The sequence below is a fragment of the Equus przewalskii genome, chromosome 16 (genome assembly GCF_037783145.1).
Source record: "Equus przewalskii isolate Varuska chromosome 16, EquPr2, whole genome shotgun sequence".
Classification (NCBI taxonomy): Eukaryota; Metazoa; Chordata; class Mammalia; order Perissodactyla; family Equidae; genus Equus; species Equus przewalskii.
Genome location: NC_091846.1, coordinates 78,143,285 through 78,162,404, shown reverse-complemented (window position 1 = coordinate 78,162,404; position 19,120 = coordinate 78,143,285). Strand labels below are relative to the sequence as shown.

The window sequence follows — 19,120 nt, the reverse complement described above, 5'->3', positions numbered from 1 at the left end:
ACTGCTTCCCCAGACGTCACGTAGAATTATTTTATGTGTCTGTCGCCTTACCACGTAGGAAATTGCTGAATGCTTTTCAGGTCTGTGCCAACAAGATGTCTTCTGGTGTGACCTGCAGAGACGGGCCTGGGTCATCATCCCTCACCCAGGACTTCTGGGGTGGCCCACTGGAGCAAGCCTGATGACCATCTGAGGGGATGTTGCTGCACCGGATCCGTCACCCTCCCTCCAACCCTGCCTGCTGCCCAGGGCATCCTCGGCGTCTCTGGGCTCCCCATGCTGCTCTGAGTGCCCTCCCTGAGGGCCCACATCCCCACTGTCACCAGACACACCTGGGGTTAGTGTCAAGAGGAGGCAGCTGGTATATATAGAAAACCCCAAAGAATCCATTGGAAAACTGTTAGAAGTAATCAACAACTACAGCAAAGTTGCAGGGTATAAAATCAATTTGCGTAAATCAGTAGCATTTCTATACTCCAGTAATGAACCAACAGAAAAAGAACTCAAGAATACAATACCATTCACAATCGCAACAAAAAGAATAAAATACCTTGGGGTAAATTTAACTAAGGAAGTGAAGGACCTATATAATGAAAATTACAAGGCCTTTCTGAGAGAATTGGATGACGACATAAGGAGATGGAAAGACATTCCATGTACATGGATTGGAAGAATAAACATAGTTAAAATGTCCGTTCTACCTAAAGCAATCTACAGATTCAACGCCATCCCAATCAGAATCCCAATGACATTCTTTACAGAATTAGAACAAAGAATCCTAAAATTCATATGGGGCAACAAAAGACCCCCAATTTCTAAAGCAATCCTGAGAAAAAAGAACAAAACAGGAGGCATCACAATCCCTGACTTCAAAGCATACTACAAAGCTACAGTAATCAAAACAGCATGGTACTGGTACAAAAACAGGTGCACAGATCAATGGAACAGAATTGAAAGCCCAGAAATAAAACCACACATCTATGGACAGCTTATCTTTGACAAAGGAGCTGAGGGCCTACAATGGAGAAAAGAAAGTCTTTTCAACATATGGTGCTGGGAAAACTGGAAAACCACATGTAAAAGAATGAAAATTGACCATTCTTTTTCACCATTCACCAAAATAAACTCAAAATGGATCAAAGACCTAAGGTGAGACCTGAAACCATAAGGCTTCTGGAAGAAAACGTAGGCAGTACACTCTTTGACATCAGTATTAAAAGGATCTTTTCGGACACCATGCCTTCTCAGAGAAGGGAAACAATAGAAAGAATAAACAAATGGGACTTCATCAGACTAAAGAGCTTCTTCAAGGCAAATGAAAACAGGATTGAAACAAAAAAACAACCCACTAACTGGGAAAAAATATTTGCAAGTCATATATCTGACAAAGGCTTAAAATCCATAATATATAAAGAACTCTCACAACTCAACAACAAAACATCAAACAACCCAATCAAAAAATGGGCTGGAGACATGAACAGACATTTCTCCAAAGAAGATATACTGATGGCCAATAGGCACATGAAAAGATGCTCATCATCGCTGATCATCAGGGAAATGCAAATCAAAACTACACTAAGATATCACCTTACACCCGTTAGAATGACAAAAATATCTAAAACTAATAGTAACAAATGTTGGAGAGGTTGCGGAGAAAAAGGAACCCTCGTACACTGCTGGTGGGAATGCAAACTGGTGCAGCCACTATGGAAAACAGTATGGAGATTCCTCAAAAAATTAAAAATAGAACTACCATACGATCCAGCCATCCCACTACTGGGTATTTATCCAAACAGCCTGAAGTCAGCAATCCCAAAAGTCCTATGCACCCCAATGTTTATTGCAGCATTATTACAACAGCCAAGACGTGGAAGCAACCTAAGTGCCCAGCAACAGACGAATGGATAAAGAAGATGTGATACATATATACAATGGAATACTACTCAGCTGTAAAACAGAACAAAATCATTCCATTTGCAATAACATGGATGGACCTTGAGGGAATTATGTTAAGTGAAATAAGTCAGCGAGAGAAGGATAATATGTGTATGACTCCACTCATATGAGGAATTTAAAATTATGGACTAAGAGCAGTTTAGTGGATACCAGGGGAAAGGTGGGGTGGGGGGTGGGCACAAAGGGTGAAGTGGTGCACCTACAACACGAATGACAAACATTAATGTACAACTGAAATTTCACAATATTGTAACCTATCATTAACTCAATTAAAAAAAAAAAAGAGGAGGCAGCTGGGCCAGCCCGGTGGCACAGCGGTTAAGTTCGCACCTTCTGCTTCTCGGCGGTCCGGGGTTCGCTGGCTCGGATCCCGGGTGCAGACATGGCACCGCTTGGCACGTCATGCTGTGGTAGGTGTCCCACATATAAAGTAGAGGAAGATGGGCATGGATGTTAGCTCAGGGCTAATCTTCCTCAAAAAAAAAAAAGAGGAGGCAGCCACTCTTGGTTGCCCTGGCTGCTCCAGGATGGGGCCTCTCCCACACCTCAGGTTACAGGCTCTGCGTGTGTCTGGGGAGCAGGGGCTGGCGGGCAGGAGGAGAGCTCCTCCCTGAGGATGGCGCAGGGGTCGGAGTGGGGTGTCCGTGAGCGTCCCACTCCCCACCAGCTGTCTCTCTGCCTTGAGTCTTGCTTTCCTTGCCCGTGAGGTGGGGTGGGCGGTGTGAGTGTGTGAAGCGCGGTCAGGGTGGAGGGCAGCAGCATTGTGGGTTGACGTAGCTGCCGTCTCCTGCACCCCTTTCTCCATGCCTTTCCTCCCCACATTTAAGCCACAACAAAAGGGACCTCCAGTGCCACTGGGGCGTTTTGTCACCTAAACCAGAGGAAAAAGTATCAAAATCCTGGCTTTGGAGCTTCATACCAAACCAAAACAAAAACCACCTATTTCAGGCACAAGATCGGAACAAATGGGAAAGTTTGTGCTCGGGCAGAGCTGGGGCATCCGGCCTGGGGCAGGTGAAGGGACCCTGAGCCCCACTTGCAGGTCGCCAGGCAGTGCTGGTGTCAGAGGGGAGAGATGGACGCCTGGCCCAGCAGCTTAGGTCTTCTCACTCCCTGCCGGCCTGGCGAGGTCCCTCTCGCTGCCCCAGCCCCGCTGGAGGACTCAATCCCCACGTTTCTCGTGGAGGGTTTTTCTCAAAACACAACTTCTAGTATCGAATTAGTTTTGGGGCTGTGTGACAAAGTGCCACAAACCAGAAGGCTTCAAACTACAGAAATCTATCGTCTCATGCTTCTGGAGGCCTGCAGTCCAAGACCAAGGTGTCAGCAGGGCTGCGCCCCCCGAGACCCTGGGGAGAGCCTGCCCCGCCTCCTCCACGGTGGCCGCAGACTGTGGTGTCACTTGGCTTGTGCGTGCATCGCTCCAGTGCCTTCCTAGGGCGTTCCCCCTGTGCTCTGTCTTCACACGGCATTCTCCTCTTCTTGTAAGGACACAGCCATACCGGATGAGGGCCCATCCTATTGACCCCATCTTAACTTGATCACGTCTGCGAAAATCCTATTTCCAAACAAGGTCACATCCACAGGTGCCAGGGTTGGGACTCCAACATATCCTTTGGGGACCACTCGGCCCGTAGCAAGCATCAGCCCCTGGCCTTTCCAGGTTGCGAGCGAGACCCCCATGACCCCCAGCTGGCTCCTGCTGCACTTCCGGGTGGGTTATGTTCACGGCAACCTCGGGGCCTTTACGAGGGTCCCTCCAGAGAAGCCAGAGGGGAGCTCTTTCTCAGTCACAGCCAGCCTCCCTGCCTTCAGACTCTCCCACGGACAGAAACCCTCTCTCTGCTTCCTCAAACCCAGCGTCTTCGCCACGGCTGCCTCCTCTTTTCTCTCCAGGACCCACCTTGTCTTCTTGCCCCAGATGCTCTCCGGCGTGTTAATGTAAATCTGCTTCTGTTCCGCCTCCCCGAGGCAGCCCCCACCACCCTCCGCCCGCCCCTTGACACCCTTGGCCCTGGGGTTGGCAGGAAGAAGTCCCACCACTAAAGACAGGTTTTCCACGTGGGCAGGAGGTCAGGAGGAGGCGGCTTGACCACAAGGGCACTCTTTTTCGTCCCTGCCACTCGAGCCACACAGCCAAATGCCGGTCGGTTTGATAAAGAGAATGAAGACATCCTCCTTTTGGCCAGCCCCTGGGGAGGCCGACATTTGTCACTCCTCAGCCAAGGGATCCTGTCCAGGATCCCAGCTCAGGGCCTGGAGGATGTGAGGGTGTCATTCCCCTTCCTTTCTCTTAGCTCTGTCCTCCTTACCAGGGCCTTCTGACTCCTTAAGACCCTTCAGGTCTAAGTGCTGAGCAATTTGGATTTTTAGGGGGTGGAGAGGTAACCCTTCCTCTAACTCGTGATAAATATATGAAGAACAGTCGGGTTCCTTCCTCCACGCAACCGTTCACCCATCACTGCTGCTGAGGACCAGCTCTCCTCCAGGCACAGCACAGGAATCCCGGAAGATTCAGAATCTGGAGGGTTCAGCAGGCCCAGCACTTAACGAGCCTACAGTTATTAGGGAGACCGAAAGACGAGCACCCTGGTGACAGGAGCAGGATGGGGAGTCCATAGTACCAGACAATGGACACAGTACCCATCCGCTCAGGACTCCGAGGACGCCCAGAGGAGCAGCTTCCTTCACGCTGAGCAGCAGACCAGCCTTGGGACTCCAAGGGAGCCATGCTTGGTGGGAACAAAGGGCAGGCGGCCGGCCAGAGGTCAGCCTCGCTGGGCTAATGTGTTCCCAACGGCGATGGCTTTGTGGGTGATGACAGCAGTGAGAAAGGAATCGTGGTGAGCTGTCCCTGTCTAAAGCTTTCATCCTCAGATAGAGAGTGGTTTATGCTGGTTTTAATGTTTAATGAGGTGCTGAGTGAGACTCGTTTGATCGTGAATTGGTTTGAAGTATAAATATATTTATGCAATTAGTTGTAAGCTACCAACCTGGTCCTTCTCTCGCTCAACCTGAAAAATCCTCTCCAGAAAATTACCAGATGGGAGTCTGAAGACCTGGGGACCCTGTGGTCCTCTGGGCATCCACCCCCCACCCACCGTGAGCCTTTGAGATGCTGACCCGAGGGTCAGCTTTGCGGGGACTTTCGATGCTGTGGCAGATGAGACGGGAGCCGGGCGTTCACGGGACTCCATCTGCCCCAAACTGGGTGAGGGTCTTCAAGTATCTATCCAGCACCCACTACATGTCTCCACTGTGTAACCAAGCAAAAGGGGCTCGTTCTGCTCGCTGCAGTCTGGTGCCAATCAAATAAACCGGTGGTTGAGAAAGGAAAGTGTATACGATCAGCTGGCATAATCGGAAGATGCTGGACTAGTGTCCTGAAGAACCATCTTAAAATCACACAGAACCTTGAGGCAGTTACATAGGGGAAATGGGCTAGGGAGGGGGTTTCGGGATGTCCACCATCTTGTTCGATGGACTTCAAGGCACCTCATTATCTCTTGCTTCTGTCATTCGTGACGGGGACTGACGCAGAGTGTTTCTTTCTGGAAGTCGTCATGTTCCTGGGGAAGTCAGAGAACAAAGTTATTGTCTTATCACAGCTGGGAGACATACGTAAGCAGGAGTCATAGAACTGGCAGATCATGTGTTTTGTAAGAGTGAGAGGTGCTTAATCATCTAGGCCACGTGCAGGCTAGAATATGTTCACAGAGACTGGTGAGCCAGGGTCATAGTTACAATACTGCTTCCTTTCCCTAAGGTGGCTGTTACAGTCTGAGTCCTGGGGCAGCAGGATGCACGGGATGGAATGGCGCCTGGAAAATACCCGATGAGGGTACAGGGAGGACAGACCCTCCTGACCAGGGCCCCAGGCACTGGAGCAGAAGCTTCTGTGTCTTTTCCCCGAGGCTGGGCTCCTCTTGGTGGAGTGGGGAGAGGAGGGGTCTGTGCCATCCTCAGGCAGAGGAGGAGTGGCGTGTCGGACAGTGTCCAGGGGCAGGGGTGGGACTGTTGGCCCAGGTCTCCTTCCTGGAGCCTCTTCCAGAAGGGGCCATGGCGGCAGAAGCTCGCTCTGGTAGTGGTTGAGCACCCTCCTACTGGCTGGGGACTTTCTAAGGGGAGAGAAACGGGGGTCTGGAGGAGGGAGCTGGATGCGTGTCCAGCAAGTGTACCCTGGGTGAGGTGGTTTCCTGTCCGTGAGGACCCTCCACCCTCAGACCCATCGCCCAGAGGAGAGGAGCTGGTGGATGCCTGCACCCTAAGCCTGCAGTAACCCTTCCCAGGGGTGTCAGTATTTTCTAGGAGGCCAGGCCAGTGTTCAACCCAGCGCAACAGCAGGCCGTGAGCGCCAGGTCTGTGCACCCGGACAGGAGCCACAGTCAGGTAAGGATCTGCCTGGAGCCCTTGCACCGTCTCATGCAGGCCGACTCTGTCCCTACGGCTGGCCCTGTGTCTACTGACGGCCTGAGCAGGAAAGCTAGGGACCAACGGCAACGTGTCATGAAATCACTACATCCCACCCCACCCCATCCCACATTCCATCAGGATGGAAACGGCTTCCCCAGGATGTTAATTTATATTGCTCTCAGGACCACAAGTAACATTATTCGAATAGAGGAAAGTGGCAGGGAGATACACTGTGCTCATGTAATAAATTGCAAATTGTAAATAAAATTTAAAGTTTTGACATTTTCTGGCACGTTCATAGATTTTGTGTTCTTTAATGGGAACTTCCTTGGAAGAGAGGGCAGTCAGGCTCACCAGCTGGCCTCCTTCCCTTTAGTTTCCACCCCCTCTACCTGCTCAACTAGCCTCAGGCTCTGGGAGTCACCCCCTTTCAATGGACTGGTCAGTAACCCCACAATGTCAAATTCACCAACAGCAAGATGGACCTTCATTTTCTACCAAGGGAGGTAATACGAGGAGGCAAGCAGTTAATTTATGTAGAGAGCTGATGGCTCCTACAAGACCCTGATTATGAAAGCCATTGTCCTGCAGATGAACGAAAGCCTGCCTGCCTGCCTGCCAACCTCGGACCCAAAAGGCTGAACGTCCACTGGCTGGGCTCCCAAGGTCAGGATGAGGAGCTGGAGGAAATGCTCCTGGCACAAAGTTCACTTGGGAAAACCAGCCACTTGGAAAACAGGTCTCCTGAGTGTGACTAACATGAGCTGGGAGCATCGGGCTGAAGCAGCACCGTGGATGGGAGCTCCCGGGCAGGGGGCGGAGGCTGGTTCCCTCGAACCCCTCCCTCCTGTCACTGGCATCCCCTCCCCTCACTCACATCCCCTCCCCTCACTTGCATCCCCTCCCCTCACTCATTGCTAGAGAGCTGGCTCCAACCTGGATGGGCTGCGTTCAGTCCCAGCTCCATCTGTCACCACTGTGACCCCAGCGAGTTCCTCAGCCCCCAGGGCTCGGCTCCCTAGCTTTGCGGTAGAGAAAATAATCCTGACCCACCAAGGCTGTCGCGGATTATTGTGCTACAAATGCTAGTCTCACCCCCACTAGTCATAATCAGCCCTGTAAGTTGTCCTAAAGCAGCCTCAGGATTTGGGCGCCATCCCCTCTTTAAATGGATTCATCAATAAACACCACACTGCGGAATTTACCGTCAACAAATTGAACCCCTAAACGCAACATCCAAAGCGCAGGCTGACGCAGTAGTAGTGACAACAGGGCTTAGGAGGAGGATGCGGTGCACCTGTATTTCCTTCAATTCCTGTGATAAATGTCTTTATACACATCCTACTGGCTCTGCATCCCTGGAGAAGCCTAGCCGATACAGTCCCCAGGAAGCCAGGCTCCTGGTCCCCCATCTTGGCTTCGGCCTGAGGCCAGACGGGGCCTTGAATCGGTTCCTCAGGTCGTTTTGAGTTTTCTCCTCAAAATATAAAATAGCAAAATGTACAATAGCGTGATAATTATTCATCAGATTTCTAAAAGCATTGTCAGAAACCGAGCTGCTCACAAGCAAACCCCATATAAGTTGGCAGAAGTTGGAATGAAAAGCACAGAATGAGGTCTGGATGCGACCCAAGAGGCCAGTGGCCTGGGCACCTGGTTCTCATGAGGTGTTTCCCTGGCAAGGCGCCTGCTCCAGCATCTGGCCCACAGCCATCCACGGCCAGGCTGCCGAGACCACCTGTGGGTGAACTGAAGGGGTCGCTCTGAGGATGCTGGGTTATGCTAACAAAGATGACGAGACCTGAGGGGTACCCGGGAAGCCACTCACTCGTTCTCTTAGCACCTCGGCTGTGCAGGCTCACAAAGATAAATAAACAGACCCGTACTTTGTGGGACGCCCCTTCCTGCTGGGACGCATAAACAAACGGAAGTACATTTCAGTGCTGCAAGAAGAGAGGACAGGGTACGCAGAGACGAATTCACCTAGCGGGTGGGGCTCGGGGGAAGATTTTCCAGAGGGCAGAGATCCTCCGGGACGGAATCTGGGCAGGATGCTGCTAGAATTGACTCGGAACCTCCTATTCTCTGCTTCATTTGCTGACCAACCCCTATTGTCTCAGCTACTTTAACGCCAGTTCTCTTGTGTTAAAGAACAAACAACCCAAGGTTCCAGAATATAGTCCCACTACTATACCGAGCAGACAAGCATCATCCACCATATTCATTCTTACACCTGGGTTGTAAGCAGTGCAGCCTAGCTCAGGCTGGCTGAAGCGAGAAGAGGAAGCAGTGACATTTGGGACAAGTGCTGTGTTGTGAACACAAAGCTGGAACATGCCGAAGCCTCTGGAAGGGCCTGGAGCCAGAAACAGCAGAGACCTCAGTGCTGTTTCTCCATATTCAGTCTCTGACTCTCTATGCTTTGCCTAGTTCTCTCTCTCTCTCTGTCTCTGTCTCTGTCTCTCTCTGGCTTTCACTGGTCTGTGATTTACATGAAATGGTTCCGACCTCGTGCAGAGATCAGTGGGTAAAGGTGAAGTGTGTCTGCACTGGTCCAGTCCCCTGCTGCTGGGAAGTGGGCCATGGAGAGCACATGTGGCTGCCGGGGGGCAGCGCTTTCCCACAAGGGAGGGAACTGAGCAAGGGAGCACTTCCGCCCAGGGTCCACCACGGAGAAAGCAGAGAAAGCAGGACCGCATCCCCAGGAAGCCTTCCACCAGAAGGGCGCGGGCATACCTGCGTTCCCTCTGCAGGATGTGTTTATCTCATAAGGAAACAGTTAAACTCCCAGCGACAATGACCCCTTGTTTCCAAAGATTTTCTCGGAGGGACAGCGGGATGGCTAGGCGGGAAGCGGACCAGCTCGGTGTGAACTTTTAGCTGTAGCACTAACTGCTACCGGGGCAGCAGTCCTTCCAAGTCCCTGATTCGTGGAGCTCACCTGCAACTCCATCCTCCAGCTAGAAGTCATCTCCCCGTGATTACAACCACGGGGGCAGCCGCTGGACCACCCAGCCCAGCCCATGATCCCCGAAATATTTGTTGGCATTTGAAACATGCTCCTAACCTGACAAGGACATTTTTTGAAAAATGAAAGCATTTCTCATCATTTATGTATTGAAAGCTATTTTCAAGTGGAATTATAGGGGTAAACATACATAAATAAAGTTACAGTATATATTGGAATCCAGTTGAGATGATACATTTTAGATGTGTGGTAATTTTCTACTAAACCTGAAAAAGAAAAATCGAAAGCCACGGACTTAAAAAGAAATATATTGTATTGGTAAATACTATTATATAGAATGCAACTGAACACAATAGATTTACTAGTAAATTTATAAATACTTCACATACCATATAAAAGCCAATATGGGAATTACACTTCAGGAAATGCTAGTAAATAAAAAGCGAGCCACAATGTAAAATAAATTAGAATAAATTTATGCAAAATTCATATTGACAAAGCAACATATTACTAAAAACTGGTACAAAATATAAAGCAAAATAAACTTGAATGATTCTTTTAAAAAGTATCCACAGTACACGTAAACAAAAGCATACTCTAATAAAAATGAATACACGGTATAGAACGAAATAGTACATTTGAAATAATTACAATGTCAGGTATCCAGGAAAAGCAAAAATTTCACTGAATATTTAATACCTGGTGAGCAGTAAGGAAAAAAGTAAATTCTGCCTGAAACTGGCTTGAATCTAGTAGCAACACCACCATTGCTTTGGAGCCGTGCATCCAGGTGGCGTTCACTTCAGCTCTCAGGCGTTGTAGGAAACTCCCAGCTCCTGCATCTGGTCAGCTGTGTGGCCTGTGGGAGAAAGGTACCCGAGGACGTGCAACCGTGTTTCTTTGCTCTGATGTTTTACAATAACTTCCTCCACCAGTAGGGGGCAGCAGTACGACCCGTATCCCCTTCCCAGCCACCTGGTAACCGCCACGGACCTCACTTCCCAAAAGAAGGGACTTGGAGGCAAAGGGAGTTTAGGATATATTATTGAGAAAACAATGCATATGGTACCTAAAACACGATATCAAACTTCAATCAATCTGGAAGCGATAATTAGAGGAAGTCACTGATAATTCCATGTCAGAATTAAGACAAAACCACGGCCAATTCCCAATTATTGGGGAGAGTGATGGGTTTCCAGGCGGTCTACCTGTGTGAAGCAGGCAACGCAGAAGCATGGATCATCTCCCACCCCACCCACCCCACAGGAGCTGGCCCCAGTGCTAGTCTGTGCTAAATTGTGTTAATGGACTGTACCAACCCATCCACAGACATCTGTATGGAACTTCAGATAATCAGAGGCATCTCCTTGTTCTGTACCCAGTTTAAGAGGAAAAAAGTTCGATTCAACTAATTAAACTAAAAAACATTGTTTTCTCAACATTTAGAATTTTAATTTTTTTTTTTTTTTTTGAGGAAGATTAACCCCGAGCTAACTACTGCCAGTCCTCCTCTTTTTTGCTGAGGAAGACTGGCCCTGAGCTAACATCTGTGCCCATCTTCCTCTACTTTATATGTGGGACGCCTACCACAGCATGGCTTGCCAAGCAGTGCCATGTCCACACCCGGGATCTGAACCAGTGAACCCCTGGCCACCAAGAAGTGGAACGTGCACACTTAACCAATGCACCACTGAACCGGCCCCTAGAATTTTAATTTTATACTTGTCAAAAGAGCTATTTTTAACTTATTTAGACATAGGTTTTTACCAAATACCACTTCTTTGGATACATAAATAGAAAAACAAGGCAAAAATATTTGGTTAAGATGCCTTCACGATTTGTCCAGTTTAGACTCTGTCTTCCACATCTCGTCCCACCCAGGATGCATGTGTCAGGTCCCCCACCACACTGACACCGGTAGGAGCATAGTCCAGCATTTGTGGAGTGAAAAGTGCTCCCCTCGTGGCTCCCAGCGGCTCTGTCCTGCAAGGTTCTACGCAGATGAGGGGACCATGCAGCGAGCAAGCCTTCTGCCTGGCCCAGAGCAATTAGACCAAGCATCCTGAATCCAGAGATGTGACACCATGGGCATCTTAGAATAGATACCATATCAATGTATATCAGTGTATACCAATGATATACCATCAATGTATATCAATGTATACCAATTATATGCGTGTCTGGAGCACATATAAATGCACGTGTGTGTACACATGCACACTCAATATATGTATATGTTTATTCAATAGGTACCTTGTAGGTAATAGAATATTTATGAAAACATAAAATGACATTAAAATGTTAGCAGTGCACATCTCTGATGGTGGGTTTTGAGTTGATTTAGTGATTTTTCTTTTATCTATTTCTATTTTTCTATGTTTCCCAGTTTTCTACTTGAAGCTTCCAGGTTTTTTTGAGTAAAAAGTTACTTTATCAAAACAACAACAACAAAAACACACACTCTTGTGGCTTCAATAGATTTCATTTAAATCACAAGGAGGCTTTTTTTTCTTATGGAATTTGAAAAGCTGATTCCCAAATTTATATAGAAATAATGAAGGACCCAGTGTAGCCGAGACCCTTAGAAAGAAGAATAAGGCTGGGGGTCGCGCCCCGAAAGGTGAAGACAGCTCAAGAAGCTAAGTAGTTGGAACGGGCTGGTGTGGGCTGAGGCCGCGCACGGAGGCAGCAGAACAGAAAAGGGGCTGAGAACCGAGCCCAGGCACGCTGGGAAACAGACGTCTGCTGGAGCAGCTACGCCTGCTCAATGAGTGGTAAATATGTGCTGGTTAGTACGGAGTCCTGAGGCAACACAGTGAACAGAGAGGGAAACGATATTAGGTCCACATTTCACACCGTATTAAAAAGATCAATTCCACATGGATTAAATACTTACATGTGAAAAAAACTGTAAAATTCTCACAAGATGATAAAAAGACTTTCTACAACCTCAGGGTAGGGATGGACCTTAAGACACACATACACACAAAATCATGAAAAATATTGACAAGTTGAACTATGCTAAAATTAAGAACTTCTGTTCATCTGGGGCCGGCCTTGTTGCCCAGTGGTTAGGTTTGCGCGCTCCGCTTTGGTGGCCCAGGGTTTCACCAGTTCGGATCCTGGGCACGGACATGGCACCGCTCGTCAGGCCGTGTTGAGGCAGCGTCCCACATGCCACAACTAGAAGGACCCACAACTAAATATAGAACTACGTACCAGGGGGATTTGGAGAAGATAAAGCAGAAAAGAAAAAGGGGAAAAAAAAGAACTTCTGTTCATCAAAAGATACCATCGGTACCATGAGGAGATTAAAAAGCAGGACGATTACGTTCTAGAGATCTGTGGTACCACAGTGCACCCATCCTCACCAGGACGGCGTCATGCGCTAATATTTAAGAGGGGAGATCGCTCCACGTTAAGTGTTCTTACCACAATAAAAACATGTTTTTAAACAAACAAGAAAAGATGAAAAAGGCAACTGAGGAAGTAGGAAAAGATGCTGACATATAACTGACAAAAGATTAATATCCATAATATGTAGAGAATTCACATAAATTGGCGAGAAAAACACAAATAACCTAATAGAAAAATATTCAAAAAACGCTATCAGAAAAGGAGACACAAATGGTGCAGAAACACACGTGGAGGCCTCGACTTCATCAGGAATCAAGGGAAAGTAGATCAGAAGGAGCCACGTTCACACGGAGAAGCCAGGCAGTGCCGGCCGTGGGGACCCTTCCGGCTCCAGGGAGCGTGGACATGGGCACTGCCCTCGGGGAAGAATTGGGCAGCGTCTGATAGACCCGTGAGTAGTAACGTGGAGGGAGAAATTGTGGGACAGTATAAACCAGACCACCATCCAGTGCTGATAAAGAAGGAAACGAAGCTGTGGAGATGAACGAATGTATCTTAAGCAAAAGAAACAAGTCATAGAAGAATATATAACACGCAATTCCATTTGGCGAAGGTTCCAAAATGACAAAACTAAACCATGTGTATGTACATGTAGCGACACATACATAGGTGGTAAAACTCTAAGGAAAAGACCTGGAAGATTGTCACGCAATGGAGGGCCAATGCGCAAACGTGTGGAAGCTGGCAGGAATCAGCGGGACGCAGCCCTCAGGAGAGCTGCAGGCCACCAGGCAGGGGGCCACAGGGGACGCATAAAATGCGCATCAGTGCCTGCTCATGAGGCACCGGAGGCATCAGCTCTTACAGCTGGACCACTCCCAGCCCCGCCCCCCCCAGCTCAAATCTGCGAGCTCCAAGCAACTCTCGGATGGTCCCGTCTCCACGTGAAGATGTGCCCTTAAGAAAGTGCTACAGAATGAAGGTTTGTGTCCCCCCAAACTCTTATGTTGAAACCTAACCCCCACTGTGGTGGTGTTAGGAGAAGGGGCCTTTGGGAGGTGGCTAGGCCACAGGTGTGGGATTAGTGCCCTCATAAGAGAGAACCCGTCACCTGGTGAGGACACAGCGAGACACACCGTCTAAGAACCAGGAAGCGGGCTCACCAGACGCCGAACCTGCTGGTAGCTGATCCTGCACTTCCAGCCTCCAGAACCCCGAGAAACGAATCCCTGTTGTTTAGAAGGCACCCAGCCTGTGGTGTTTTGTCACAGCAGCCCGACAGACGGAGACAGGAGGGAACGTAGGAGGCAGACACGTGTGCCTGTTTCGTCCACTGGGTTCCAGTTCTTGCTGTGAACTAACGCGGCGACCTCGGCTTGTTGTCAGTCCACATGGCGCCTGATCAACGTCTCTGCTCTCACTTTCTGAGCCCACGAGACGGGGGCCGACCCTGAAATGCGGTGGCCCTGTCAAGGTAATATCACAGGCAGTACAGGTGTGTCCCAGGTGCGTCCCAGGTGACACCAGCTGGCTCTGCCTCTCCCACAGGCTGTTGTTCCTGGCGTGCTGACGAGATGAGTGAAGTGGCAGCAGGACGACGTAAACAGGTCAAGGTCACAGAGCTGAGAACGGAAAGCCAGAGGGATTTAAAGGCCACTGGGGGTGAACGGGAGGTGGGGGCCCTGCTGTTTGTGTGTCTGGGCTGTCTGAGCATCCACACTTTGTCACCTGGGGAGCGAGCCTGCCACACATTTTTGGTGTGACGTGATCATGGAAACGCTCCAGTGTAGATCGGTTTTCTCGTTTCTGTGTCCTTCCCTCTCCTGCCTTGAGAACCTTCTTTCAAGTGCCAGGTTAAGTGGGGTGAAAAGTGCCACTTGCCCAAAGGCCCTGTGGCCAGGTGTTTCTGGAATGCTATTGTGTCGTTTCCTGGTTTCCTGGAGCAACACTGTTCCCTAAGTAAAGCAGAAGGGACACCTTGACCCTCTGGAGGCCACAGGGAAAGGACCCATGATACTCAGAAATCAAGCTCTCTCCTCTCTGTTCACCAACGAGGGCCCAGAAGGGCCACAAAGCACTCCATTCGCAAGTCCTTCTGTCCCTTACGATTGTTTTTGAAAAGGCCACTTGACTACAGCGTACCCTGCAGACTTCCCAACAAGATGGACTGAAAGCCTCCTGCAGGAAGTGGGACACCGAATACTGTGTAAAAGCATGTCCACTCGTGCAAGCATAACCTTGTGACCCGCCCCCGGGTGCCGCCTGCCCGGCCGGGAGGACCACAGCCCGGAGCCCAGCCCCACCTGCAGAGCCTGCTCGCTCGAGATTAGGGAAGAAAGCTCCCTGGGGCTAGGAGGTTGGTGACTGGGACAAAGGAGAGAGAAACTAAGGAAACACAGAGGCCAGAATGCTCAGGACCCCATGAAGCCGTGCCGGTCTCCACAGGAACGGTGAGAGATAAGTGTGTTGTTTGAAGCCACTAAGCCGTGGTGCTTTGCACACAGCAATAGAGGCCAAATGTGCACCCAAGGTGTGGGGCTGTGGTGGGCACTGCAATGAACTTACTGGGCTCAGGATCCGGGAGACCCACCCCCCAGGCCCTGCTGTGTGACCTCGGGCAAACAGCTTGAGGTCTCTGAGCTTTGGTTTCCTCACCTGTGAGACAGTTGATCCCTAAGGTCGTTTTCAGTTCTGTGAATATTTTATTCCAGAGGCAAGCATGTTTAGAATTAAAGGAATGTCTAGAAGAGACCCAAGAGAGCTGTGGGGTAACTGCCTCTGAGGGCAGTTTGTGAGGGGACCTCCGCTCCCCCAGCCCTAACCACCCATCCCCCCGTGACTGCACCTCCCTGTCTGCCCCAGCCCACTCGGCTTCAGGTTCAGGGGCTCCTTGCCCGGCCCCTTCGTGTCTGCAGAGGCTGCCTTCCCCTGGCAGGCTGGCCAACAGCAAGGGAGCTGCCCGCCCGCTGAGGACCAGGTGACCCGGGGGGCATTGGGGAGAGACCCCCACACAAGCAGAGCCGAGGAGCTTGCTACAGATGGGAAATCCTGGTGACCGGGGTCCGACAGTCTGTACCAGACCAGAGATGAGACTAGCATGCGATAGAGTGGAACAGTGTGGAAGGGAACAAACAGAATGAGAACGAATGGAACAGAATGGAATGGCGTGAGCTGGAACAGAATGGAATGGAACAGAATAGAGAACTGGGCAAATGTGAGCACAGAAGGGGAACCCTGGAAAACAAAAATGAAGACCCCAGTAAGCCAGCTGGGCTTAAACCATAGGCTCAGGGGCTTCCATGAAGGGTACCAACCAGAGGCTGGTGCCGGCTGCACTCTGTCCCCAGGTGAGGCATGGATGGCTCTGAGTGACTCGTGCTGAGGCAGCAATGGCCTCCCCACGCCTGCCTGGCAGGAGGCCCAGGAGGCAGGGCCCCTGCTCCGTGGAGAGCACTTTATTCATCCAAGAGCCAAGGAGCTGGGCTTTGCTGAAGGCCCCAGTGCTCAGACCAAAGTCACGGGCATAGAGGACAGGCTGTGACGGTCAATCTCATGACCATGTCGCTGCACAAAACTGGGTTCTCTTGCCCGATGAGCATGAAGAGTCAATGATTACAGCATCCACTTCTGGAGGAGGAAAACAGCTTTATTGCGAGATGGATCTGGCTGGAGAAAGGAAGCGTGTGCCCTCAGATCTGTCTCCCCGATCCAGGGCCGGGGCACCATGTAGGGCCTGAGGGGCAGGGCAGCCTGAGTGTGGAGAAGGTGACTGGAGGTGAGGTCGTCAATGGGCTGCACAAGTGTGGCCAAGCTTCACGCCTCTTCACAGGACGCGTTCACAAAATGGTGGTGTAGGCATGGTCTGGGGTGGAGTTTTCAACGCAGGCCCAGTCGAGTCGGTGGTCTTGGCCAGCTTGCAGTGGACACGAGGAGCTCTCAGTTCCTGGAAAACCTCTCGTAATTACTCACCGTGCCGATGAGATGGGGCCAGGTGAACTGGTCCTGGAGGGCCGGCGGCTGCAACCAGCGGGAATCCCCTGAGTGTGCAGGGCCCGGCTCATCCCGAGGCGGCTGAGTGAGGCATGAGGCAGAGCTGGGCTCTCGAGGGCTCCCTGTCATGCGTCCTGGGTCACCCGGTGAGCCACTGCTTTTCAGCTGTGGCCTTGGATGATGGCTCAACCTTCCTGAGCTATTGTTTTCATTTGCAACATGGAGGAAATTATAAATCCCACTTCAAAGGATTGTTGAGGGATTAAGGAAGCGTTTTTGGAAGCACTCGGTAAACACACTCAGCATCGCTGGCAGAGTCGGTGGGGCTCGGCGGACAGCCCCGCAGTGTCGCGTTTCTCTCCGAGCCGGGAAGCGCTCCGTGATCTCCATCCCACCCGACGACTATCGGCAGCGAGGCAGGGCTGAGGAAGGGCGTCCACAGTGTGTTCAACAAGAGCAGAAGGAAGTCCGAGCTTCCTGGGGAGCAGACTAACAGCCTCGATGCCCGTTTGTGTCAGAGCAGCGCTTGGGAGCCACAGCCCGCCCGTGCAAGGCCGGCTCGTGGAGCCGAGGTCCAGCGCTTTTACAGCACTGAAGGGCGCTGGCTCGCCCTGCGGAATGTTCACCACGTGGGCGGCACTCAAACTTTGAGACACAGACATCCGCCCTGTCCGGTCAGCCAAGGGGCCCCGGCCCAGGGCCGCCCCCTGAGGTGTGTTCAGGATGCTGAGGCAGAGACCCATTTCCCGGCAAATGTTTGGTTACTCCATCTTTTGGCTACTCATGAAACGGAATTGGTTTCTAGTGCGACCCTGAGGCCCTGAGGTGCCTTCAGCCAGGGCTGCCTTTGGTCTTTTCCAGGCCACGAAAAATGGCTTCTCTTTAACTGGATGCCAGAAGCTGAGCTCTCCGAGGCAGAGATGCGGTGAGAGCGCTTCCCTGGGCGCCTGGTACATTGACAGTTGTGTGGATCTGATGGATGCGAGGATCCAGAGGTAAGAACCCCACGATCAAACGCGGGGAGCCCCAGCCAGCCCAGGGCTTCCAGCAGGGAGCAGAGATGCAGCTGCCGACCCACCACACCTGCAGGCGGCTTTCCCGGCAACGAGCAGAGACATGCCGGGTCTCTGGGTCTTCAAAGGCCACCCATTCCCTGCACCTGGACCGCATCCCAGAGCCGTGATGCTGCCCTGGGCTGGGCTGCGGGCATCACAGTACAACTCCACCCCCAGCTCAATCTCTGGTCCTTTGTGTGTGTGTGTGTGTGTGTGTGTGAGGAAGATTGGCCCTGAGCTAACGTCTGTGATCATTTTCATCTATTTTATGTGGGACGGCACCACAGAGTGGCCTGACAAGCAGTACTAGGTCTGCACCCGGGATCCAAACCTGCGAACCCCGGGCCGCTGAAGCAGAGCACGCAAACTTAGCCATCATGCTACGCAGCTGGCTCCTCTCCTCGTCTTACTTTTGCTTTAAATCTGATGTGTCTTGCTTTCTGTCTTATCCCGTCTCCGTAATCCAGGATAAGCAATGGGGATGCTTAGTAAACATGGTTGAAAGAATAAATGAAACTTTTTAATTCTTTGATTTTTGTATCCTTCTTTGAACATGTAATATGAGCACCAGCGCCACCTCCATTCCTCTGGCTCCTATTTCTTTTATCCAGAGAGAGCACTGTTGGCAACTTCTTGACAAGGCAAGTGTTTACAAAATACACTACCTGTGTGGAAAATATTCATACATGTATACACACACACAATGTATTTCATACAAATGGGAGCGTACTAAACATACTTCCTCGTGTTGTTTTTGTTGTTTTACTTTATATATTGGAAATTGTTTCATTTCAGCACATAAAGAGCATCCTCATTCTTTGAAATGGTTTTATGTATTTTATAGTCCATTTATACCAACATTTATTTAACCAGCCTGCTGACAGACAGATGCTAAATTATTGCCATTATTTTGTTTTCACAAACAATACCGTCTCAATATGGGCGGGCAGGAGTTGTTTTGCGAATGGAGGCTTTATCTGTGGGATAAACACCTAGGATCGCTGGGTTGAGAGCTTCATGCATTTTAAATTTTGTTAGGTATTGTCAAATGATCCTCCACAGAGGTTTCACCAATTTACATTCCCGGCAGCGGTGTATAAACTGCCTGTTTTCTCCTCACCTTTACGAATATAACGTGATGGCACACTTTACTCTGAATCCTTGCCAACCTGATAAAGAAAGAAATTGTATTGCAGTGTTGTTTAAATTTGCATTCTTATTAACCGTGGGTTTGAGCACTAAGGAACCAGTTAGGGGTTTTTTCCATGTAAACTCTTCATATATTTTCCCCATCTCTATTAAGATCTTGGCCTTTTTTAATATACGATTTTTGGGCATTCTTATTATTAAACATATTAGCCATTTTTTCTCTTATTTGAGG

The 19,120-nt window shown here is 50.1% G+C and overlaps 2 long non-coding RNA genes across 2 annotated transcripts; one reads left to right on the top strand and one right to left on the bottom strand.

The window, feature by feature from the left end:
• Positions 1-9,632: 9,632 nt before the first annotated feature.
• On the bottom strand, positions 9,633-14,420 carry LOC139076536 (uncharacterized). Its single transcript, XR_011528262.1, has 2 exons — positions 13,858-14,420; positions 9,633-10,196 (listed from the first exon to the last, which is right to left on the bottom strand). It is a non-coding gene; the product is annotated as an uncharacterized lncRNA (long non-coding RNA).
• On the top strand, positions 13,726-18,263 carry LOC139076537 (uncharacterized). Its single transcript, XR_011528263.1, has 3 exons — positions 13,726-14,168; positions 17,546-17,679; positions 18,027-18,263. It is a non-coding gene; the product is annotated as an uncharacterized lncRNA (long non-coding RNA).
• The last annotated feature ends 857 nt before the right edge of the window (positions 18,264-19,120 follow it).